The sequence below is a fragment of the Phyllostomus discolor genome, chromosome 8 (genome assembly GCF_004126475.2).
Source record: "Phyllostomus discolor isolate MPI-MPIP mPhyDis1 chromosome 8, mPhyDis1.pri.v3, whole genome shotgun sequence".
Classification (NCBI taxonomy): Eukaryota; Metazoa; Chordata; class Mammalia; order Chiroptera; family Phyllostomidae; genus Phyllostomus; species Phyllostomus discolor.
In genome coordinates, this window is record NC_040910.2 from 78,602,687 (window position 1) to 78,629,931 (window position 27,245).

Consider the following 27,245-nt stretch of genomic DNA (forward strand, 5'->3'; position numbering starts at 1 on the left):
TACTAAATACCAAAACACATTACCATCATTGCCAGAATATTAAAAATAGGACAAATAAATTAATAATCTAAAGGAGCTCAGAAACAAATCCATGTATGTGTATCTTGTGAGTACACAAAACAGTATTATTATTTACTAATCACTATATTATTTTTTGTACAAAAACTGTAAACCTACTTTTTCCCCATCCTGTATAAAATTGTTCTTTTAAAAATAATTTGATAAATACATGTGAGGAAGGGAACTCATTATATTGCTGATGAGAGTGTAAAATGGAACAACCCTTTGGAAAACAGTTTAACACATGCTTATTAGGTTAAATAAATACTTACTATATGATGGAACAATTCCTTAAATACCTATCATTTACTCATAAGAAATGAAAGCACAGGCACACAGAAAGACTTGTATATAGCAGCTTTACTCATAATAGCCCCAAACTGCAAATAATACAAATGTCTACCAACAAGCATATATATATTAAAATTATGGTATAGTCACACAATGAAATATTATTCCCAGTAATAAAAAGGAATAAACTACTGATTCATGTAGCAACACAGATTAATATCATAGGATTACACTCAGTAAAACAAACCTGGAACTAAAGAGCACATACTGTATGATTCCTCGGATAAATTCTCAAACATGCAAAACTGATCTAAAGTGCTGGATCGTGGAGGCCTGATGCCGGGAAGAAGAAGAATAGGGAAATTGGCTACAAAGAGGCCCAAGGAAAAGTTTTTGGAGTGAGAGAATTCTATAACCTGATAGGGGAGTGAATTACACAAGTGTATATACTTGTCAAAACTCCAACTGCATACTTAAAATACTGTATGTAAATTATAACTCAATTAAACAACTTGAAAAAATTTAAATAAATGGCTTAAAATATATACCCTATATGTACTGCAAATTTATAAACAAGATATGGAAGGATATGTATTAAAATATTAATTTTTCTCTGATCAAGTAAGGCTGTGAAGAGCATTACTTGTTAGCCTATACACTATCACCTGAATTTTTACAGCAACTTTTATCATTTTAATAAATTTTATTTTAAATTTGAGAAAAATAAAATATTGTTTAAATTATAAAAATACAAATTCTAACTAGGGTGAACATCCAAAAGTTATTAACATTTTTTAACTCACAAAAAACTAATTCATTTAAAAATTTATGTCAAAAATCAGAGTCAAACACTTTTAACTGGAACATAATCAATAAAAGAAAAAAGCAAACAAAATATAACCCAAGTCATTGAAATTAAGAACAATCTAACAATAGCCAGAGGGGAGGGAGGAGGAGACAGTGCGGAGAAGGGTTTTCAGTAACTACTTATAAAGGACACATGGACAAAACCAAGGGGGAGGGTGGAAGCAAGAGAGGGACAAGGGTTTGGAGGGAGTGGAGGGAAGGGGTGGAGAGAAAATACAGACAACTGTAATTGAACAATAAAATAATTTATTTTTAAAAAATTAGAGTCAAACAAACAAACAAAATGAACATCCAGCCCTGACTGGAGTGGCTCAGCAGGTTGAACGTCATCCTGCAAACCAAAGGGTCACCAGTTCAATTCTTGGTGAGGGAACATGCCTGGGTTGTGGGCCAAATGGCACGTGAGAGGTAACCAGTCGATGTTTCTCCCTTCTCTCTAAAAATAACTAAATAAAATCTTAAAAAAAAACCTGAACATCCAAAGCAAACACAATTAAGGGTCAGTATTCCTTAAATAAATAGGTAGCATTGAAATCACTTAAAAAGTACCTGATCCACCAACATATATATGGCCAAAAGATATGTATCAATATTCCATAAACAAGTAATATAAATGATTGGGGAAAGAAGTCCAAACTTGAAGAATAATGAGTATGACCATGAGTTTTCTGATTCCATTTTCCTCTTTTATCTTCCAGCTTTGACCTAAGAGTGGCCTGAGCAAAGAATATGCTGAGGGTGCTTAAAAGAAATCCTTGTAGAAATCCCTCTTTTCTGTCCAAAGGACCAGCTGTGATCTGGAGATTGTGGGGGGGCAATGTCTCCCCCGCATTTTAACACTGCAATGTCCCAGCAGCAGAAAAATTATGTGAGAAAACCTCTCTGATGGAATAACTGGGAAACAGGGCCCATGTCATCCAAAAAGTACGAAGGGGAATTCTTTGGGTTTTTTTTCCCCTCCTCTCCTTTTCCCACTTCACTTAAGAACAGCTCTAGTTATGGTGAATTGTAAAATGACAACGTCTAAAATTCTGAGAGAAACCTGTTTCCTGGTCAGAGGAAGTGGTAAAAGGCCAATGGAAACAGAAGAGTATGGGGGAAATCAGGAGAGGAGAAAGGTAGAAAAGAGATGCCTCAATTCTGTGTATAAACCAACACAAATGCCATTCTGTGGTTGGGTAAAACAGACTCAAAAGTCCACTAAACAGAACTAATCTATCATATAAACCACTGTCCAAGCCCCAGACTGGTACTGAGAGGCACAGTGCCAGGAAAATCCAAAGAGTAGAGAGAGAAGGACGGTTTAAATAGAACTGATACTAGAACACCAGCCACAGAAAGTGAGACAGAACGAGCCATCTAACACAGTTAGCATCTGCTAAACAAAACAAAAACAAACACACAAACAAACAAAAAAGAAACTAACCACAAATCAACATTCTCCTGAGGATATTAACAGGACTCAGAAATGACAATATTTGAAATGTCCAGGATAAAATCCAAAATTACTCTACATGCAAAAGAATAAATAACACCCACACAAACTGGAAAAATGTGACAAATTAACAAAGGGAAAAAGAAGACCAACAGTTGATTATTTTAAGATGACTCATGTTACAATTCTCACATAAAAGTTTAAAGCAGCTATTGTATATATAATAAATGAGATAATGGTTAACACTCATGAAACAACTTGAAAGACACATATTCTTAGAAAAACTGAAATTATAAAAAGAGAAACACATGGAAAATTTAGAACTGGAAAACAGTATCAGAAATGTAAAATATTGCATGGGTTCAACTGCAGAACAGAGATGATATAGGAAAACAGTAAACTTGAAGACAGAGCCAGATAAATTATATAAACTGAAGAATAAAGAAGAAAAAAGACTGAAAAAGATGAATACACTTTAGTGACTTTTGGGATAATTTTAAATTGTCTAAGTTTCACCACATTGGTACTGTATAATGAGGGAAAAAATAAATTGGTAGAGAATAAAATCTTTTTAGTAATGGCAGAATTTGACACACACACACACACACACACACACACACACACACACACAAAGGTAGATATTCAAGAAGCTCAGCAAAGCCCAAACAGGACAAATGCAAAAACAAAACAAAAGAAAAACCTAAGCCTCACATATCATCATCAAAATGCTTAAAAACAAAGATAAAGTAAAATTTGAATGACCATAGATTTCTCATAAAAAAACAATAGAATCCACAGGAAGTGCTATAATATCCTTTAAGGTGATGAAAGAAAAGAACTGTCAATCTAAAACAAAATCCTTTTTCTAGCCAGTCTTCAGGAATAAAGGCCATGGGGGTGAGGGGGGCAGGAGAGAGAGAGGAAGAGATTGATTCTTAGATGAAAACTAAGAGAATCTGTTGCCAGCAGACCTACTCTAAATTAAGTGCAAAATATTAAACAAAAGAAAGCTGGAGTGCCTAGTAGACAAAATAGATTTCAGAGCTAGGAAAATCACAAGGGATAAAGAAGTACATTATATAATTAACATGATTCCATTCATCAAATCTCTGATTTGCATTAACCTGACAAAAGAACTTCAAATTACATGAAGCAAAAACTGATACAACTGAGAAGAGAAATAAAACAAGTCTATAATTATACTGGGAGATTCCAAAACATCTCTCTCAGAAACTTTTTTTAAAAAGTAGTCTGAAAATTCATAGAGTAACACTATGGAACACTACCAACCAACTTGATCTAATGACATTTCTAGAACACCCCACTGGCAACAATAGAATATATATTCTTTTCAAATGCACATATGAGATTCACACCAAAAAAGACCATATTCTGGGCCATAAAACAAATCTTGAGAAGTGCAAAAAATTTCAGTTCATATAAAATATGTTATGTATCCACAGTGTGATTAAACTTTAAATCAGTAACAGAAAGATAACTTTAAAAAAGCAAACACAAAATTTGGAAATTAAACAACATACTTCTAAGCAACCCATGGGAATGGGTCAATAAAAAAATTTTTTTCAAGAGAAATCAGAAAATAATATGTTTTGAGTGAAAATAAAAAGACAACATAAAATTTGTAGAATATAGCTAGTGCAGTGCACACACAGAAATTTAAAGTACCAAATGCTATATTAGAAAAAAAAAGATCTCAAATCAATTATGAAAGCTTCCATCGTAAGAATCTAAAAAGATAAAAGCTTTAAACAAAATAAAAAATAAATATATGAAAGAAAACACTAAAAAAACAGAGTAGAAATCAATGAAATTAGAAAACAAAAACAGAAATCAAAGGTGGATATTACTATAAGGCCTGAGACATTAAAAGGATGAGAAAATACAATGAACAGCTCTAAGCTAATAAATCTTACAGTAAAGATAAAACAGACAAATTACCTGTACTTGTCAGAAACTACCCTCAAGAATAAATTGATAATCTGAATAGTCATATGTATACTGAAGAAGTTAAATTAATAGCTTAAATCATTTCCACATGGAAAATTCCAGTCCAGTGATATTAGACAGTTTTGCTGTCAAATTCAAACATTAAAGAAACAAGTAATACCAATTCTCATAACTTCTTCAAGCTCATAAAAGGGAGAATACTTCCAATTCATTATGAGGCCATCATTACCCTATCAAAACCAGACAAGAACATTTACAAAAAATGAAAATTTCTGACCAACATCCCTCATGAACATAACACCAAAAATGCTCAACAAAATGTTAGCAAATCAAATCTAGCAATATATAAAAATGATACTATATACTAGATACCAAGTAGGATTTATTCCAGAAATGAAAGGTTAGTTCAACATTCAAAAATCAAAATAAATTCTCCATTCTAAACAGATTAAAGAAAAAACACATAATCATATTAACAGAAGCAGAAAAGAATTTGACAACTTCAATCTTCATTTATGATAAAAACCTTCAAAAACTAGGAATAGAAGGGAACATTAACCTGGATAAGGTTATCTACAAAAGCCTGCCACAGCCTAATTAATTAAAGACTGAAAGCTTTCCCCTAAAGATGTCCACTGTAATCATTCCTATTCAACATTCCACTTAGAAGTTCTATATATGATGCAATATGAAAGAAGAAAAGGAATATATAACAAAAAGGAAGAAATAAAACTATCTCTAGTGGCTGACATATTGTGCACATGAAAAAAATCCCCTCAAATGTACAAAATAGCAAGGAAAGAAAATGAAATATTTAGACATATCTAAAAATACTTGAGTAAAATTTACATAAGAATAATAAAACCCTAATGAAAGAAATCAGTCAACTAAATGGAGAGATGTACAATGTTTATGAACTAAAACACTCAATACTGTTATGAGGTCCATCCTCTCCAAATTGATCCAAAAATTCAATGATTCAAAGACCCAACACAGTTTCGATCAAAATCCAACATAATTTCTTGTAGATGTCAACCGATTCTAAAATGTATATGAAAAGGCAAAGGATTCAAATTAGCCAAAACAAATTTTATAAAACAGAATGAAGTTGGGGGACTCTATCAGATTTCAAGACAATATAGGCTACAATAATCAAGATGGAATGGTAACGATGAAAGGAAAAGACAATCTTTTCTGAAAATGGTACCACTGATTCATACTTCATATCTTATGGAAAAATTAAAATGTTTCATTTATCTCAATGTAAAATTAACACTATAAAACATTTAGAAGAAAACGCAGGTAAAAATTTTCATAAACTTAAGTTAGTCAAAGATTTCTTAAATACAATGCCAAAAGCAGAATCTACTATAAAAGGCAATGTTGATAATTTAGACTTCATTAAAATTAAAAACTTTTACTCTTACAAAGGAAACTTTTAAAAGAAAAAAATGAAGTCAAGCCAAAGGCCGGTAAAATTATTTTCAAATTATGTATCTGAAAAAGGATTTGTATTCAAAGTATATTTCAAAACTCTCAAAAGCTAAAAAATGAAATACTGTGATGTATACTTGGATGATATAACTATAAAGAAATCCCCAGAAGTTATTACTAGAAAACACGAGAGTGGTTACTTTAGGAAAAAGGAGGCGTAACTGAGACATGTGGAAGGACTTCAGGAGTGGCTAGCGAAGCTTTATGTATTTCTTGTCTTAGCAGTTACAAGGGAATTTTATTTATAATAATTCATTAAGCTACATTTTTGTTTTGTGAATTTTCTGTATCTGTGTTTGATTTTACAAAGAATAAAGACAAAAATTATATACATAATATGGTTTTATGTATATATCATATTGCCCAAAGAGGGCAATATGACAAAGTGGTATGGATTATTTTTATGTAGTTAAGACTGGTATTATAGAACAATATTCACAAGTCTATACTTTCTGTTTGTTCCAAATATTCAACAATAATAGTATGTTCATCTTCTACAACAAGGAAAAAAAATTAAAAGATCCAATAATATTTGTGCATATGCTCCAGACTGTTAGAAGACATAAAAGATGAAAAATAAAATACATAAAAATATGAAAACTCCAATAAAGTTAGAAACCTCTGAAATATATCATTACACTGTTATCCTCGAGTTAATAGTATCCACCGCATAATTACTTCTTTTCTAGAGATCTTCAAATTCCCAGAGGTCAAGTACTTTATTATAAAAAATTCATGCCATTCTTGGTTGCCCTGCACCTGTTCAGAATATTACTACAACAGAGTCATCAATACAAAAATGACAGAGGCGCCCTGGCTGGCATAGCTCAGTGGATTGAGCATGGGCTGCGAACAAAGCATGGCAGGTTCGATTCCCAGTCAGGGTACATGCTTGGGTGGCAGGCCACAGCCCCCAGCAACCGCACATTGATGTTTCTCTCTCTCTCTTTCTCTCCCCGCCCCCCCTCTCTTCCTTCCCTCTCTAAAAATAAGTAAATAAAATATTAAAAAAAAAATGACAGAGGCACTTGACTTGAGTCTTAGCCATTTTATAATGTTATCGTGAAAAACTATAGGGAAATAAATAGCACAGAGAAGATTTCCAGGCTACCCTAATCATAAACTCTGTAATTTCTCTAGCTTGCTAAATATGAATATTAGGTATACCAATACCTGAACTACAGAACTAATATAGCTTAATAAACTACAGGTCAGGCTTAAAAATATATACACATTTGGGAGGGGCAGAGGAGGGCAAAGGGGAAAAAATTGGGACCTGTAATAGCATAACAATAAAAAATTATTAAAACACACACACACACACACACACACACACACACGTTTGTGCACTGGCTGGGTGGCTCAGTTGGTTGGAGTGTCATCTCACAAACCAAAAGGTTACGGGGGTCAATCCCCAGAGAGGGTGCAAACAGGAGGCAATCTATGAAAATCTATGAATGTTTCTCACATCATATTTCTCTCTCTCTCTCTCTCTCTCTCTCTCTCTCTCTCTCTCTCTCTCTCAAAACCAACAAATATGCCCTTAAGTGAAAATTTAAAAACAATGTATAAATACAAATATAAACATATATATAGATACCTATAAACATTTGTAACAAGTTCTTAAAGGTACTAATGGAACTGCACATATGATTTGCTGGCACTTGGTCCTACACAAAATGTCCATGGAGACATCTGGTCCCAGTCAAAAGGTACTTGAAGTTTGGTCCCATCCAAAACATCCAGACTTAGACAACAATCCTGGGTTCAAATAGTTCGTAACATTTATTTATACTTTTGGTTTACAGGGTTAATATATAAACATACTATCACGTTTTATTGGTTCAATAATTATGTGTGGCTGGACTGCCAATAATAACCCTTTTTACCTTGGTAGCCTAGCCTAGCTGTTCATGGCACATAGAGTAAAGGGAGGTAGATAAGTTGGCATGAAGCAAATGTCTCCGTGGACACTTAGAACCAAATAGTAAGCTTTTGGCATGGACAGAAGAGTTTCCACTGACATTTTGGACAGGACGAAATGTCCTGCAAGGGCACATACAATCTTCTTTAAAAACAAAACAAAACAAAACAAACAAACAAACAAACAAACAGGCTATTAGGTTACATTTTTAAAAATATCTCATCTGTTCTTAGAGGAAAATACTACAATAATTTATCATATCCTTTCTACTAAAAAAGAACAGTAAAAAGAAATGAACTATCCTATAAATAGGAAAGGATACCTAATTTATTTCTGGTTCCACAAAAGTAGACTAGAGAAATTGATCGTTTATTAGGCTATTCAGGGTTAAATGTAAAAGGCATACACCATTTTTATGGGTAATAACATCTCACTGAATCCTAAAACATACACATCTAAGAAAGCTAATGAAACTAGAATAAATAACCCAATATAGTTTATTTGTAAATCTCACCAAAATAGGATTTTCAGAATAAGTAACTGTTCCACATTTGCAAAACAGACAAATAATTGACAATAATATCAGTCAAAGCAACAAAAAGATGATGGGGAAAGGGTATTGATAATCACAACATATTCAGTATTACTTTAGAAATGCTACTTGAGTGAATGGTGATGACATCACAGTATTCCATCTTTTAAGAACCTTCAGATTTTCACAAAAAGGACATTGTTGTCTTAGGCAACCACTTCAGTACCATGAAGCCCTTCTCCCTGTATCTGTTAATCAGAGGTTTCAGGCTTAGGAAACACCCAATTTAGTCAAACATTCAATTCCTTTAGAGAAGAAAAAGTTTCTTTACAGAGAACCATCAGAGAGAGATTACACTACTATATCTCCCTTAACAGACACACACACACATCACTATACCAATAACTACAATGATAAATGCAACTGAGAAGTATCACCAATAAAATAAACTTGACATTACAGGAATTCACATCAGGCTTAATTTACACAGAACTGATTTGCTGCCTAAATTACAAAAATTTAGAGTTGGAAGAAACTAATAGATAATTTGGTCCCAAAAGGTCATATTTCTTTTCTCAAAATCACAGGGCCAGTTAAATGGTGGGAAATACAGAATCAATACCCTGAACTGCCTTCTAGCACTTGAAAAGGAAATGAAAGAGAAACATGAAGAGCAAAGGTAATACTGTTAAGGATTTCATTGGGTTGTTGGGTAAGAGAATGTGCATGGGGCAGTATTATGAGTAGTTTAGTTTGGAGCATTGAGAAAGATATGAAGATTCGTTTTCATTATAAAATAAGACACAGAAGTAATATAAAATATATAACCATTTATATAAAAATAAGAAAATATGTATCTACACATACACAGGTAATCAGTCTATAAAAGAACACCTTAGAAACAGGGGTGTTTGGGACTCCCCCCCAGCTCCGTGGATCCTTTCTTTCAAATTCTTGTTCCCCAAATGTATGAATTACTTTTCAGTTTTTTAATTTGAAAGAGATACAGGCAATGTTCTTTTCAAAAACAGACCTTAATTACACAACCCTACTAGTTACCATTTTATGTGTTCTTGATACAATTAGAGTCATTTGAAACTTTTATGCACCTTTCGCAATGTCTTACATGTATAACAAGAACTTAATAAAATCCATGTAATTAAGATTAGAAATAGGAATATTAGTATATTCTAATGTTTAGTACAAAATACCAAACTACCTTGTTCATTCAATATTTGCATAAAATAATCTATTTTATAGGATTCTTTCAGGTGAAGGGATGAAAAATAACAAAGAATGAACTTCACTGTTGATACAACTTGACCAAGTACTAGAAAACCACTGCAAAGTGGCAACAGTTTCTTTTTCATTAGAAGAAAAATACCTAGAAAAAAAATGATCACCTTTTCTGCTAAATCCCAAATCCTCACCATGCCAAGAGGCAAGAAATGTGCTGTTCATATAACTTACTCCTGAGCTTTCTTTCAACAGGGTGAGGGGTGATTTGTTTAGCTATTATTAAATTTGAAAATGACAAATCAGATTATGTAATGGGAAATTTCAGCATAACTAAGTGTTGATTTAATAACACACCTGAAATCAACCCCTTATGTTTAATAGCACAAATATAGTGTTTTAATACTAGGTTACTTAATCTCACTTTTATGAATCATTTCATGTAAATATATAAACCAGAATGAGAAGACAGAAACAAAGGACAATGAAAAGAAACTACATTAGTAAATCTGAAGGGCTTTTTTGTTCCAGAAGAATAACCAGCAGCAGAACAGAAACAGGATAAAGAACTATCCTGTTTCTCTAAAGGATAAAGAACTATCAAATAACCAGAGTAAATATACAGGAAGCAAAGAAAATGCAACCTACTCTAACATAACGTAGAAAAGAAAAAAAGAGAAGCAGAATTAAAAATAAAGCAATTTAACAAATATAAGCCTTAAACACCTTGATAAAAATAAACTGCAATGACTAAATTATTCTGTGTAAAATCCTCATTTTGGGTAAAACAGAAAAACAAACCCAAACAAATTCATTTAAGAGACACACCCGTCCTGGCTGGTGTGGCTCAGTGAATTGAGCACCAACCTGTGAACTGAACAATTCTTGGTCAGGGCATATGCCTGGGTTGTGGGCCAGGTCCCCAGTAGAGGGCACAGGAGAGGCAACCACACTTTGATGTTTCTCTCCCTCTCTCCCTTCCTTCCCATCTCTGTCTAAAAATAAATAAATAAATCTTTAAAGAAATAGACACATCCAAAATAAATAAAGGCTGAGAACAGTATGACAGACACGTTTAGTTTAAAAAAAAATAAGGTACAGAATAATGTATAAATGATAGTATGCTAATCGTTTTTTTTTTTAAAAAGAGGGGGGAATATATGGGTGTATGTATCTGTGCTTGTATATATTTTTACATGCACAGACTGTCTCTAGAATGATATTCCACAAATATGTAGTACAGTATTATTGGCCTCAAGAGAAAGGTACTAGGACTAGGCAGGTGAACAAGGGTTGACTTTACACTACAGTTAAGTACACAACCTCTGAAGCCAAAATACCTGAGATAGAATTCTACCTCCCTTGCTTACTAGCTGTACAATGTGGGATGCCACTTAACCTCCCTCTGTCTCAGTTTTCTTAGCTGTAATATGGTACTACTCTAAGGGTTGTTATATTATTACTGCTAAGTAGTATTCTATCATAGGATATACTACTACTGAGTGATTTTCTAGGAAACACACATCATTATTATTGACTCCTGGGCAAGCTTGAACAATGAAACTTTATTAACCTTATTATTCCATTTAATTGTGAAATACATTGCTACCACAGTTAAAAAAAAAAGGTAAGAATGTCTCCTACCTTTTATTACTCAACATTATTCTAGAGGTCTTAGCTTTATTAACATATACCATAATACATAAAGTATTCCTACAAACCAATAAAAACAACAAAAAGTAAGCAAATTCCATGAATAAAAAATTCACAAATTACAAATGGCTATTAAAACATATAAAATATGCTAGTAAAGCAGAGAGAAATAAAATGTGGGAAAAAAAACAATAAAGGAAATCAATAAAACCAAAAGTAGGTTAAAGATATAACAAAATTAACAGATTCTTTTTGGCTAGAGGAAAATGAGAAGGCCCAAACCATTAGAATCTGACATGAAAACAATGGTACCACTACCAACTTTACAGAAATAAAAAAAAATTACATAAGAATAGTATGACAAAGAAATTAGTCGAAACGATCAAATTCTTCAAATTAAAAAACTACCAAACTGACTCAAGAAAATTTCACCAGTCTTATAACAAATAAGAGAGACTAAATCAGTAATTGAAAAGCTTTCAACCACAAAAAGCCCAGGATGAGATGGTTTCACTGGTGACTTCTACCGAATATTTAAAGAATTAACACTAACTCATTTTTATGAGGCCAGTCTATTCTCATATAAAGCCAGGTAATGACATCAGAAGAAAAGAAAATCCCAGATCAATATCTCTTATAAATATAGGTGGAAAAACTCTCAACAAAACACACTATGACCAAGTAAGATTTATTCTAGGAAGGGTGGCACAACACATGAAAATCAATCAATATACCATACTAATAAAATAGAGGAAAAATACATAATCATCTTGGTAGAAGCAGAAAAGGCATTTAACAAAATCCAACACCCTTTCATGATACAAACGCTCAACAAACTAGGAAAAAATGGAATTTCCTCAACCTGATAAAAGCCGTCCCTGAAAAACCCTCAAGTGTCATCATATTTAATGGTGACAAAAAAACTTTCCCCTAAAATGAGAAACAAGGACAAGAATGTCACTCTCAACACATCGACTCAACATTGTATTGGAAGTTCAAGCCAGGACAATTACACAAGAAAAGAAATAGAAAGCATCCAGATTGGAAAGGAAGAAATAAAATTATCTCTACTCACAGATGATATAATTTTATATAAAGAAAACCTTAAAGAATTCACAAAAAACTGTTAAAACTACACAAATATCAGTTAAAATTACACAAGTATTAGTTGTACTTTTATACTCAAGTAATTAACATTCTGAAATGAAATTAACTACAAGGGACACAGAATAAACAAAACAATTCTAAAAAAAGAATATACTGGAAGACTCACTTGGCCTATTTCAAAGCATACTACATAAAGCTATAGTAATCAAGTAACTACAGTAACTGAGTGTTACTGTCATAAAGATAGCCATATAGACCAAGAGAAGAGAATTCAGAATCCATACCTACATGGTCAAATGAATTTCAGCAAAGGAGTCAAAATGATTTAATAGGAAAACAAAGTCTTTTCAAAAAATATTGGTGAGAAAACTGGGTATCTACATGCAGAAGAATAAATTTGGACCTCTATTTCATACTATATATAAAATTTAAGTCAAAAATGGATGAAAAACCCTCTTGGAAGAAAACACAGGTAAAAATCTGCATGACAATGGATTAGGTACCACTTTTTCAGCTATGATACTGAAAGCACATACAATCAAAGAAAAAGAAACACACTGGACTTCATCAAACTTGTACATTATTTTTCTCTAATTTTTCCATTAACATTTTCATCAAGAAGATGAAAAGAAAACCTACATAATGGAAGAAAACATTTGCAAGTCATATATTTAATAAGGACCTAGTATCCAGAATATATAAAGAATGGTTAATTGGGTTAACCCAATTAAATAAGCCAATTAAAAATGGGCAAAGATGTCCTGACCAGTGTGGCTGAGTTGGTTGCACATTATGCCACAATGCAAAAGGTCAAAGGTTTGATTCCTGGTCTGGTCACGTGCCTAGGTTGTGGATTCAGTCCCCAGACAAGCTGCATATGAGAGGCAACTGATCAATGTTTCTCTCTCACACTGATGTTTCTCCCCATCTCTTCTCCCTCCCTTCCCCTCTCCCTAAAAATTAATAAAATCTTTTTTTTAAACGGGCAAAAGGTAACTGATAAATAAATAAAATGTTTATAATTTTTTAATGGGCAATATATTTCAATAGCCATTTCTCCAAAGAAGATATACAAGTGGTCAATATGTGCATGAATCCTCAACCTCATTATTCATTAAGGAAATGCAAATCAAAACCTACTATGAGATATTACTTTACACCCATCAGGATGACTATAAGCAGAGTCAAGTAACAGGTGTTGGCAAGGAATTGGAGAAATTGGAAACCTTGTGCATTGCTGGTGAGAATGTAAAATGGTATAGCTGCTGTGGAAAACAGTTTGGCAATTCCTCAAAAAGCTAAACATAGAATTACCATATGACCAGCAATTCTATTCAGCCAAATCCATCCTGCATTTCCCACCCAGGATAATGGCACCACTATTCTTTGTCTCTAAGGAGAAAACTGGGTATGTATGACCTTGGAATTTTTTCCCTTCCTCTTTTTCACCTCTAACACTAATCTAATAAAATGGTAAATCCAACGGACTGGAATCTCGTTTATCCTTTGCTGATGATAGCTTAGTTCAGGCTTGAAGCATATCTTACTTAGAATAATGCATTAACCTCCTATCTGGACTGTTCTTAGAGTCATCCTCTCCAACTCATCTTTCATATAGTTTCTCTAATTTTTCCATTAATATTTATGAAGTACAAATTAAGGCAGGAAATTCTTTTAAGAGAGGTCACAGAATTATTGCTCACTTTTTAAAAACTCAAATAATACCATAATGCTTACAGAATGAAGTCCGTATCAGTAGATAAAGCCTTCAAGAACTCCACAATTTGTCTGGAACCTTCCTTTCCAATCTTTTCTCCTAGTCTATCTATTCCTTAACCACAGCAATGTTCATCAAAGGCCTCCATGCCACCTGAAATACTCTCCTTGACACTTTCTTAACTAAATTATTCTATTTAAATCTGACTTCAAATCTTGAACCCATGAAATTTTCATAAAACTTCATTTGGAATTAGTAATTCCTTCCTCTTCATATATTTTCATTTCGCATCTCTACTTTAAAATTTATTTTTCTATGTATTCTAGTTATTTACATGCCTTATGCCCCCAGGCTATATAGATCATAAGGTCCTGGAGCTCCTCCACAGAACCTGATAGTGTTGAATGACTACTTAAATATCCTACCATTTAATTTACTTAAGTTTCCTTACACATGTTTAAGTAAGGGTGTTTTTTTTTGGTTTGTTTTTTACTTTTCAATTACAGTTTACAGATAATGTTATTCTGTATTAGTTTCAGATGCATAGCACAGTGGTTAGACAATTATGTACTTCACAGTGTGGCCCCTCAATATTTCAAGTACCCAACTGGCCCCATACATAGTTATAATATTACTGACTATATTTCCTATGCTGTATTTTACATCCCTGTGGCTGGGTGAAAAAAGTAAAGGGATTAAGAGGTACAAATTGGTAGCTACAGAACAATCCCAAGAGCAGGTATTTTTTAAACTCACTCCAATTATAAAAGCAGATATGATTTATTTTTTACAAATAAAAAATAATTTTAATAAGCATACAATTACTTTCAGGTAATTTTCAAAGAACTTCAAGTTAACAATCCAATCTGCTTTCTACATAATTACCTATCTTAATTGCTTGAATTATACTGAGCATGTATACTAAGATAAAATTTTTCTTGGGTTTTCTCTAAAATTTAAATTTGTGATTATTTTCCCAAGATCAAGACTACTCTTATTAAATTGTTTTACTTGTTACAAATATGGCCATGTTCCAAGAAATTTATATTAACGCAAAACTAAAATCTATGTAATAGGATCTGCACCATTAACTTTGCAAAGGAAATGACAATTCAAATATTGTATACCATTTGTACATACAGTCAGTTCTGCTCTAACATTTACTTTGAAAACTACGATAATGCCAATTACACATTTATTTATGTTCAATTTTATCCCTGAGAAACAACTGACTAATTCAGAAAACTGTACCCAGATGAACCAAATATATTAACTATATTTCTGTATTCTGTAGTTTCTGGCACTTGAAGGGCTAGCCAATTCTTAGAGACAGCAAACAACTAACCAGGGAGCATATTTTCACATGCAAACCAATCCAAAATGCATCCTCCCAACTATCTCCTTTATCTAGCTCTTGTACTCCAAGCTCATATTCCCCTCCCTTGATCACTGCAGGACCCCAACAACTCAGTGCAGTGAAGTGGATCGTTCAAAGTAGCCAATCCTAAACCTGCTTAACTTGCCTCACCTATTTTTTCCACAGAAATGACAATAAAGGCTCTTACCATTTTTTCTTCAGGTTCCCTCTGCCTCCTGACCAACCTGGTGATTCCCTTTGTGGCCCTACATGGCATGGTGTGACCCTCCTCTTGGGAACTATAACAAACTATCTTTGAAAACAAACAAACAAACAAACAAACAAAAAATAAAACCTGTCTTTTCAATGGCAATTGTCTCCTGAACTGCGGGCCTTATCACACCTGAATAACAATAAAACCTATATCATAAACACCAAGAATACACAAAACACACACATACACCTTACACGTCAGCTACTTCAGTTCACTGCATGTGTTACGGACACTTGTCCACCTCTGGTGTTAATATTTTCAGGCTGATTTCAGATAATCTGTCTTTCATTGTCTTATAATAACTGCCAAGTTGCAACCCTTCCTATACCCACTTCCACAAAGCTAAGGTCTCTTTCAAGGTACAGTGCCATATTTATTGTATTAATATTTGTTTGTATTAATCATTTAACATGTATAAAACCATACTACTGTTTTTATTAGATTCCTATCTTTTTTATGTGCCAGTGATGAAGTTTTGGAGTGCTAACTCCATTTTCCCCCAAAGCCCTTAAGTTTTTACTACATATTTAGCAATAACATACATCTGTTTACCAATTCATCAGCTGATACTGAGTTGTTCCCACTTTTTGGCAAATATGAATAAAGCTATTATGAATATTTATTTGTATTTAAGTCTTTTGTGAGAACATGTGTTTTCATTTATCTTAGGTAAATTCCTAGCAGTGGGACTGCTAGTAAATGTACATTTAACTTTCTAAGTATAGTCCCATTGGCTGTAACACTTTGGTTTCCCACCAGCGATATCTGTTCCTCAACACTTGGAATTTGTTGGTCAGCTTTTTATCATTTTAAAATTAGAGAGACTTCCAGCCAAGATGGAGGTGTAGGTAGATATACATGGCTGCCTCATACAACCAAGAAGGACAACAACAAATTTAAAAACAAAACCAACCAGAACTACCAAAAAATCAACCTGTATGGAAGACCGACAATCAAGGAGTTAAAGAAGAAACATTCATCCAGACTGGTAGGAGGAGCAGAGATAGGCAGCTGGAGTGGAGAGGATGCATGGCAAGGCGGCAGACTCGGCAGGCGAGACAGCTGGTGGACCAGGCAGTCCCACATTTGTGTGTGGATAAACCAGAAGGAACAACTGGGGAGTGAGACAGACCATGCAACACAGCGTTCAAATGCCAGGAAATAAAGCCTCAAAACCCCTGGCTATAAAAACCTATGGGGGTTATGGCAGTGGGAGAAAGTCCCAGTCTCATAGGAGAGTCCACTGGAGAGACCCACAGGGTCTTAAAATGTACGCAACCCACCCACCTGGGAATCAGCACCAGAAGGGCCCAATTTTCTTGTGGGTAGACGGGGGGAGTGACTGAAAGTGGGGTGAGAGCTCAGAAAGTAGCATTGTTCCCTCTCTGACCCCTCCCCCACATACAGTACAGCAATGCAGCAACCCTGGTTACCCCACCCTAGTGAATACCTAAGGCTCTGCCCCTTACAATGTAACAGCTTGCCCAGACAAAGAAATATGGCTCAGATGAAAGAACAGATCAAAACTCCAGAAAAAGAACTAGGCAATGAAGAGACAGTCAACCTATCAGATATACAGAGTTCAAAACACTGGTAATCAGGATGCTCACAGAAATGATTGAGTACAGATGCAAAATACAGGACAAAGTAAAGACTATGCAAAGTGAAATAAAGGAAAATATACAGGGAACCAAGGACTCAAAAAACTAACTTGGAACAGAAGGAAGAAATAATCATTCAACCAGAACAGAATGAAGAAATAAGAATTCAAAAATTGAGAAGAGGCTTAGGAACCTCTGGGACAACTTTAAACATTTCAACATCCGAATCATAGGGGTGCCAGGAGAAGAGGAAGAGCAAGAAACTGAAATTTTATTTGAAAAGATAAAGAAGGGGTCCTGGCTGGTGTGGCTCAGTGGTTTGAGTGCCAGCCTGTTAATTGAAGATTCACAGTTTGATTCCCAGTAAGGGCACATGTCTGGGTTGTGGGCCAGGTCCCCAGTAGGGGGCATGCGAGAAGCAACCACACACTGATATTTCTCTCCTTCTTTCCCTCACTTCCCCTCTCTAAAAATAAAATCTTAAAAAAAAAAAAAAAAAGGAAAACTTCCCCTTCTGGCAAAGGAAATAGACTTCCAGGAAGTCCAGGAAGCTCAGAGTGTCCCAGAGAAATTGAACCCAAGGAGGAACACACCAAGGCACAGCATAATTAAGTTACCCAAGATTAATGATAAGGGGAGAATCTTAAAAACAGCAAGAGAAAAGGAGATAGTTACCTACAAAAGAGTTCCCATGTGGCTATCAGCTGATTTCTCAAAAGAAACCTGATAGGCAAGAAGGGCAAGAAAGAAGTATTCAAACTCATGAAAGGCAAGGACCTACATCCAAGATTACTCTATCCAGCAAAGCTATCATTCAGAATGGAAGGGTAAATACAGTGCTTCCCAGATGAGGTCAAGTTAAAGAAGTCTGCCATCACCAAACCCTTATTATATGAAATGTTAAAGGGACTTATCTAAGAAAAAGTAGACCAAAACTATGAACAGTAAAATGACAACAAACTCACAACTATCAACAACTGAATCTAAAAACCAAAAACTAACTAAGCAAACAACTAGAACAAGAACAAAAACACAGAAATGGAGATCACATGGAGGGTTATCAGGGGAGAGGGGGACAGGGAGAATGGGGAAAAAGGCACAGGGAATAAGAAGCATAATTGGTAGCTACAAAGCAGACAGGGTGAGGTTAAGAACAGTACAGGAAATTAAGAAGCCAAAGAACTTAATATGTACAAGCCATGGACATGAACTAAATGGAGGGTGGAAAGCTGATAGGAGGGGGCATGCAGGGCTGAAGGGGAGAAAGGGGAGAAAAAATGGGACAACAGTAACAGCATAATCAATAAAATATACTTAAAAAATTAAACATTCTCTACTTTTCCTGATAGTTAATTTGATAAACTACTGAACTTAATTAGATGTCAAAGCCTACTAAAATGTCATTGAAAATAGAAAAATTAATCAAGCTATAATACTTTAAAACTTAACTTGCTCCAAGATTACAGAAATAGAATTTGAAACTGAAGAAACCATGCAATAAATCCTGTACTTTCAGTTTAAGAAACAAAACCAAAAAGACATACTAGACTCAATAATAACAATAATAAAGTCTTATAACAATATCATCAGTGTGCCCATGTTATGGATAGGGAGACTGAGATACAAAGGTTAATTTACCAAAGTTACAGTCTATAAATTGTAGGGCCACAGTTCAATCCCAGGTTCCAGTCCGTATTCTTAAACATCAACTTTTCTACAGAAAATTAGGTTTCTAGGTTTCTCTAGCTATCTTCTCATTAGATATGGTATCGTCAAAAAACAAACAAAAAAAAAACCCTGCCCTGACATAAATGGGCCACCTAAAATATAAAATAACAATCTACAGCATAAAATTTATAATGAAAACACTAAATATTTTTCTTTTTTAGACTTTAGACATATATTTAAAATTTTGTAGGCAGTTTTAAAAATCTGTCCAGTAAAGTACTAAATGATGCCTTACTTTTTCTTTTTAATAATTTACTCTTCACAACCTATGGAAGCAAATTCAAAATAGCCTATATGATATCTTATTATTGAAGAATTGATCCAAGGTCTTAAATTGAAGTCTCTAAAGGAGCTAGGAAGATAACACAAATTAGCAAAATAGTTAAAAGTGTCAGAAACACATTAGGAATATACATGTCTCTCCTAAAGGAGACAGTCCCCACATGGGTCGAGTCTATTATTGCCAAGTTAAACTATAACAATATAAGATCTTCTGAATTATTAGTAATCATATTTGAGAAAGAACACATCAGTTTACTAAAGTCTTCTGTTTAACAGAAGTTTCTGAAAAATCCCATTTGTTTACACTCTACATATTAAACACAAAACTTAAAATACATCCTTGTTAGCAGTTTGCCTGTTTTTTTTCACTCAAGTAGAGTGCAGGGGGAAACTGCTCACATCTGTAAATGATAATAATTTATATAACTATACAATTTAATATAGAATAGATAATATCTCTGAATGAATTTAATCAATCCTATAGAAAATCTTCCTACTGCAGTTTGCTACAACAAATGATAATAGTGTAGAAAATTAATAAATGATGCAAAAACATAATTTTTAAAACTAGAGATACTTAGGTATCCACTGTAAGCTAAATATTAGAGGGAGGAGGAATACAAAGAAGAGTAAAGTAAGACTCACAAAGCCCATTCCCTTATAAACCCTAAATTTGTAAATGAGAAATGGGCAAAGAGTATATGCAATTATGATAAACCATTATTTAAGTGACTTATGCCTTGGAGACACACAGAACTATAATAGTTTAGAAAAGAGAGACTGCCTTCTAGATGAGGGCTGGGCAAGAAAGGCTACATGGCAGGAACAATATAGAACTTGGAAAAACAAGAATTTTGAAGACATACCCTCCTCCTCCAAATGGACTGGCATCCCACAAGGAGAAAAAGCATAAAAGTCCAGATGGAAAAAGAGCAAGATTATCATAGAAAATAATATTAATATCACAGATACAAAAACTATATACATATATATGTATACATACATACATACATACATACAAAAAACTATCTCTGAAAGATAATTTTAAAAACTGGTACAGGAGCTTTTTCTAAGGATAGATGTTGGACGACTATGACAGCATTGTATAGAAGAGAATTTGACTAGTTTTTCCCCCTGGTTCCTGGGAGGGGAAATTTTCAAACCTTGGAATTTACCCCAAGTAATAGGAGTATCTTTGTTATTCAGGAGGCCATTCTGCTGCCAGTGATTCAATCATTCACACCCCACATACTGAAATCCCAATTAATACTCTGGACAAGTGAGTTTCCTGGTCAATGGGAGTGATACTTCCTGACTCTAAAGAGAGAGGAAGTTAGAAGCTCTGCATTTGCAACCCTCCCAGGCTTGGCCCCCTGTGTCTCTTCATTTAGCTGGTTCTGATTTGAATTCTTTATAATAAAACTGCGACAGTAAGTACAGCAGTTTCCTGGGTTCTTTGATTCATTTTAGTAAATTATCAAACCTGAGGGGAATCATGGGAACCCCTATGATTTGTGGCCAGTTGGTCAAAAATGTAGGTGGTCTGGGGATCCCAAGAATTTGCAGCTGACACCTGAAGTTGAGAACCATGCCCTTAAACCCATAATCTGACCTCCAGGTGGTTAGCATCAGAATTGCACTGTAGCATTTTTGACAGAAAGGAGATACAATTTACACCTTTCACCTAATGACCTAAATCAGGTATTTAAGAAGTAATAAAAAGAACCTTTTCTGATCTTATTCTTTCTGCAGGTCTTAATTAGTAATTTTCAGTTTTTGTACTTTCAAGTTTTTATTCACTACTTTCCAAGATGGTCACAAGGACAAGATAGACTGTGTGTGAAAGAACACTGCAAAATTATGAAACCCTATACAAATGTAATCCTATTAAAGGGAATTAGATTAAAAGAGTCAGGTAATTTCCAATGTGTTCTGTGATATATACAAATTTTCTCTTATGTATCTCTGGAAAGATACTTGGAAACTGAGAGCACTGATGGCCTCTGATGAAGGAACTCAAGAGCTTAGGACACAAAAATGGGAGGGAGACTTTTTATTGTCTATTTTGTACTTTTGAACGGTGAATGTTCTACCTATTTAAATTATTTAAATAAGAAAAATTCATTTTGTGGCCATAATATTTACATGAAACACAGTACCAAATAAACAAAGTTTAGAATTTTCATAATATTCAACTTTCCACAAACACTCCTCTCTCATCTTCCCCTAACCCCATCAAGTTCTAATTCTCAGAGAACTCAAGAGATTCTGAGAACTAGAAAAGTAATTGATATGACCATTAAGAATTATTTACAGTACTTGGTAAGTATTTAAATGCTAACTGGCAAGACAAGAGCCTCTTTCCAGTTGTTCCCCTTTAAAAAGATCATATGGCACCTTTACTTTTCCATTCTTTCATTGTGTAATAATGTAACCACTATAACAGGAGGGAAAAACAAACAACAGCAGTGTTATAATGATACAAAATTCTTTTAATGTTTCTCTCACACATACACTTTTATTACCTTAAGTTTGGCAGGGTATAGACCAAAATGTTGACAATTGTTATATGTGAACGCTAGAATTTACAGAATTATCTTCATTTTTCTTATAAGTATTTCTAGTTTATTTGCTTTAATAAAAGTTCACGTGAATTTTCTAAATGCAAATAAAAAAACAGAATTGCAACATTCTTGAAAATGTCAGAAACTTAAATACAAGGCACAAATGAAGCATGAATTTTTTTTAAAGTTTAATATCATAACCCAAAATCTACAAATGTTGCAACTTTGCAAGGAAAAAGATTTTTGTTTAAAATTTTCATAATTTCATACATATCCTGAAAAACATTCCTCCAAAACATTATGGTTCAAAGATTTGGGGTATGGAAAAAAGACTCAAAATATTCTGATATTTACAACTCCACACTACTTATAGACAAAGTTATCTGCAACTCCACACTAGACTCAAATAGATGATTTTCTGTCAAAACAGAAATTAGCTACAAAACAACTAACCTGAATTCTTTAAAATATCATGGAAGACAATAAAAGACCAGGAAGCCTGGCTGGGTGGCTCAGTTGGTTGGAGCATTGTCCCATACACTGAAAGGTTGAGGGTTCGATTCCTGGTCAGGGCACATACCTAGGTTGCGGGTTCGATCCCCAGTCGGGCATGTATGGGAGGCAACCGATCAATGTTTCTCTCTCACATCGATGTTTCTTTCTCTCTCTCCCTTCCACTCTCTCTAAAATCAATAAACATATCCTAGGGTGAGGATTAAAAAAATTATTATTTAAAAAAAGTATACAAATATAGTGTCACTATGTTGTACACCTAAAGCTTACATATTATATATCAACTATACTTTAATAAAAATCATAATGATGTCACAATATTGGCCATAATACTATGACAAAATTTAAACCAAACTGTTTTTGTAAACTTGGTGTATGCAAATTTGGGATCAACTTCTACTTCTGAGCAATGACAGAATAACTGAGATAGGATTTACCTTCCTGTCACAAATACCTGCAAAACTGGAAAAATATAAAATCCATTTTCAGATACTAGACAAGAGGCAATATATGACTGCAAGCTCTGAGAGGAGTGAAACAAAAAAGTAAGTTATATGGTTACTGGCTTTCTACCTGGAAGCACTTTCCAGAATGCAGTACAGTGAAAAGGATTCCAAGTAAAGCATAGCAGTCCTGTGAACTGAAAAGAAAGATCAGAGTTCGGTTAGGCCAAGCAACAGAAATAGAGAAAGTAGTTTTTTAGGGAAAGAATTCCAGAACTATTTAGGGGATGCCTTCAGTATTTGACTGAATACTACATTACACATACAAAGGGTGAAACTCCAAAAGGTCAGGCAGAGAACAACTGTTAGAAAGCTAACTTCCCAGAGATCACACAAGGCTGGGGGATGTCAGAGTTTCAACTCAACCACAGGGAGATTCCTTGTTGAAGACTTGAAGCATTCCGTAGAGACCCCAAAGAGGTCATAACCTTAACAGTAGAGTTAAATTAGCCCTAGCATAAAGACCTCTCTAAATTCATCTTAACAAAGCTTAAAAACAGCCTTGAAAGGATCAAACTGATCCATAAGTAACTACCAATCAAAACAAAGTGTAACGTTCTTCAGAGATAGAAAAAAAATTTCAGCATATAAAAAAGAAAATTGACCACATATTACAATCAATCAAAAATTAAAGGACATGCCCTGGTTGATATGGCTCAATAGATTGAGTGCCAGCCTGCAAACTGAAAGGTCGCCAGTTTGATTCTCAGTCAGGGCACATGCGTGGGTCGCAGGCCCAATCCCTGGTTGGGATCGTGCAAGAGGCAACCAAATGGTGTTTCTCTCACACATTGCACATTGATATTTCTCTCTCTTCCTTACTCCCTTTCCCTCTCTCTAAAAATAAATAAATAAAATCTAAAAAAAAAGACATATCAAAAAATAGGAAAGGTTAGCCATAACCAGCAGAAAAATTGGTCAATAAAAACAGACTTCATAATGAAAGAGAAATGAGGAAAAAGGTATTATTTATTATAAGTATCTTCAAATATTTACGTAAGAACATATGCTTAATTGAGAGAAAAGAGAAAAAGAACAAAACAGAACTTTATAAAATGAAAAATAAAATTCAAAAATGAAAAAAATGTTAATAGATGGAACTAACAGCGCATATGCCACTGCAGAAGAAATGATCCATAAATTTTAAAAAGATCTGCCCTGGCGGGTGTAGCTCAGTGGATTGAACGCAGGCTTGGAAACCAAAGGATTGTGGTTTGATTCCCAGTCACGGCACATGCCTGGGTTGCAGGCCAGTTCCCAGCAGGGGGCGCATGAGAGAAAATCACACATTGATATTTCTCTCCTTCTTTTCTTCCCTTCCCCTCTAAAGATAAAGAAATAAAATATTTTTAAAAAATCCATTGATATGGAGACATGAAAATAAGAACCAAGTAATAGCCCAATAAAAGAAAAATGTGTAGGATCTCAGTTATTGTAGGACAACATCAAAAGGTCTAACGTGTAATTGGATTACTATATGAAAGGATGGACTAAAAATATTATTAGAATAACCAAAATTTCTTAATTTTGATGTAAACTATAAGCCCATATATATTCAAGAAGCTCAGTAAGCACCACCAGGGTAACCTCAAATCAAGACAAAGAAATATTATAATCAACTGGCTGAAAAACCAATAAAAATAAAGTCTTAAGAGTAGCCAGAGAGAAAAGATATTTCCTAGAGAGGAACAATGGTAGGAATGATAGCAGATTTCTTATCTGAAACTATGGAAGTCAAAAAACAATGTTATGACATCTTTCAAATACTAAAATTTTAAAAAGTCAATTTACTAAATTGAATTGAATTGAATTTAGGATGGCTAAATAAAAATTATAAAACCAAATGCTAAATAAGCTAGTCACAAAAGGCTAAATAGTATATGATCCCTTTCATATGAGGTTCCTAGAATAGTAAATCCACAGAGACAGAAAGTAGAATGGTGGTTGCCAGGGCATGGAGGATAAGGAATAACGAGTCAATGTTTAACTAGTACAGAATTCCAGTTGAAAATGAAAAGTTCTGGAAATGGATGGTGGGAAGCATTGCAAACAATGTGACTGTACTTAATGCCACAAATGTATTCACTTAAAAATGGCTAAAATGGTATCATTCCTATATTTATTTTGGTAGTTTAAACAAGACAGGACTTTATTTCACTTCCACATAGAAGTCAAGAAGTTCAGTAGTCCAAGATTGGTACAAATGGCCCCTTGGTACTATCAGGGACTCAGGTTCCTATTTTTCTGCTATGCAGCCTTCAGAGTATGGCCTCCCCAAAGTCACCTTGTACTTCAAGACAGGTGTTGGAGCTACAGCTGTACATCCTGGAAGAAGAAATAGCAGGACAAAAATGGACGTTCCTAGCTAATGTTAATGTTAATGCAGTCTCAACATGGCTTCTTTCTATGCTTAGTTACAGCACTTGTGTTTAGCTAGACTGTAGGCGGTTCTGAGTGATGGGTTTTCTGCAGTTTAGCTGTAATCTTGATATGGTTATGGGAAGATGAGAGTACCACAATGACCTACTCCACCATCTTGTTATTATGTATATTTTCCACAATTAATAAAATACTAGTAAAGATGTGAAAAAATATAAACAGTTATAGGCACTCTAGAAGAATAGGGCAGTTCTTTATAAAACTAAACATGATTTTACTGTAATGATCCATAACTGGGTCATTTATCCCAGACCAACAAAACTTATTTTCACACCAAGACACATACACCATTTGCATGCCTGTTCAGTGAGTCCTCACTTAATATCGTCAATAGGTTCTTGGAAACTACAACTTTAAGAAAAAAGGGTATATAATGGAACCAATTTTCTCACAGGCTAGTTGACATAAACAAAGTTAAGTTCCTACAGCATATTTCTGGTCACAAAAACTTCATCAAACTTTTAAATAAAAACCCCAAAACACTTCTAATATCAAACATTGCAATAAAAGTTAGCTACACATGTGTTTAACAAAGATTAATAAAAAACAAGTATGATCATTATTTTCCAACTCACTCATTCCAGTTCAGGCTCATGGGTAGACAGATCCTATCTTGCAGCTCAGGGCACAAGGCAAAAAACCAACCCTGGACAGAGTGCCTTTCCATTGTAGGGCACACACTCATTCATACTAGGACAATTTAGACATGCCACTTAACCTAATGTGCACATCTCTGGGACATGAGATGGAGCTGTAATACACACAGAAAATCCATGCATACTTGGGGAGACTATACAAACTCCACATATGGTGGCTTTGTCCAGGAATCGATTTTTTCTCATCAATGTTATAACAAAATGTTGAATGAAATGACACTACTCAAGGACCTAGTGTACTTTCTTTTTAATAGCAAAAAGATAGGAAAACACCCAAATATCCTTCAACAAATGATGGTTAAACAAAATGTGGCACATCCTGTACATGGAATACTACTCAGCAAGAAGAAAGAACAAACTATTGGTATATGAAGCAAATTGGACAAATCTCACACAAATCATGGTTAAGTGAAAAAACAAAAACCTATTTCAAAAAGCTGTATCCTGCATAATTATATACATTCTAAAAATGTTAAAATGATAAAAATGAACAGAGTTGAGTAGTTTCCAAGGGTTGGGGTGGATAAAGGAGAGGAGAGGTAGCTGTGACAATCAAGGGTAGCACAAGTACTCCTTGTGATGGAACTATTCTGTATCTTGATTGTGATATCTGTCATACTAATTCTACATGTGATAAAACTGCAAAGAACTAAATATACATAATGAGCTCATACAAAAAGGAATATAGGTAAAACTGGTGAAATTTGAATAAGGTCAAGCAAAATTGTATCAATATCCATTTTCTGGTTGAGATATTATACTACAGTTATTTGATTGAATATGCAAGTTATGCAAGATGTTACTACTGAGGGAAATTGAGTGAGCAGTACGGGATTTGTCTGCATTACATGTCATAATTGCACTGAATCTATACTTATACCCCCTAAAAAAAGATTTTAATTAAGGTAAAATAAAGACTTTTTCTGACAAAATCTGTGAAAATTCATTAAAGTAAGTTCCTCAAGCACATATAAATAGTTACTGAATAGAAACTAGGATCTACACAAAGGAAAGAGGAATAACAGAAATAATAAATTAAATGGT

At 34.1% G+C, this 27,245-nt stretch overlaps 1 protein-coding gene across 5 annotated transcripts in view; it reads right to left on the reverse strand.

The window, feature by feature from the left end:
* TAOK1 (TAO kinase 1) overlaps positions 1–27,245 on the reverse strand; it is a 143,861-nt gene that overhangs the window by 87,885 nt on the left and 28,731 nt on the right. The window contains exon 1 of one of the 5 annotated variants that reach the window (XM_028519462.2): positions 22,671–22,713. The exons of the other annotated variants lie outside the window; for them this stretch is intronic. The gene's annotated coding sequence lies outside the window, so the exon portion shown is untranslated. Of the gene's footprint in view, positions 1–22,670; positions 22,714–27,245 lie in introns of those variants that run through there. 5 annotated transcript variants of the gene reach the window in all.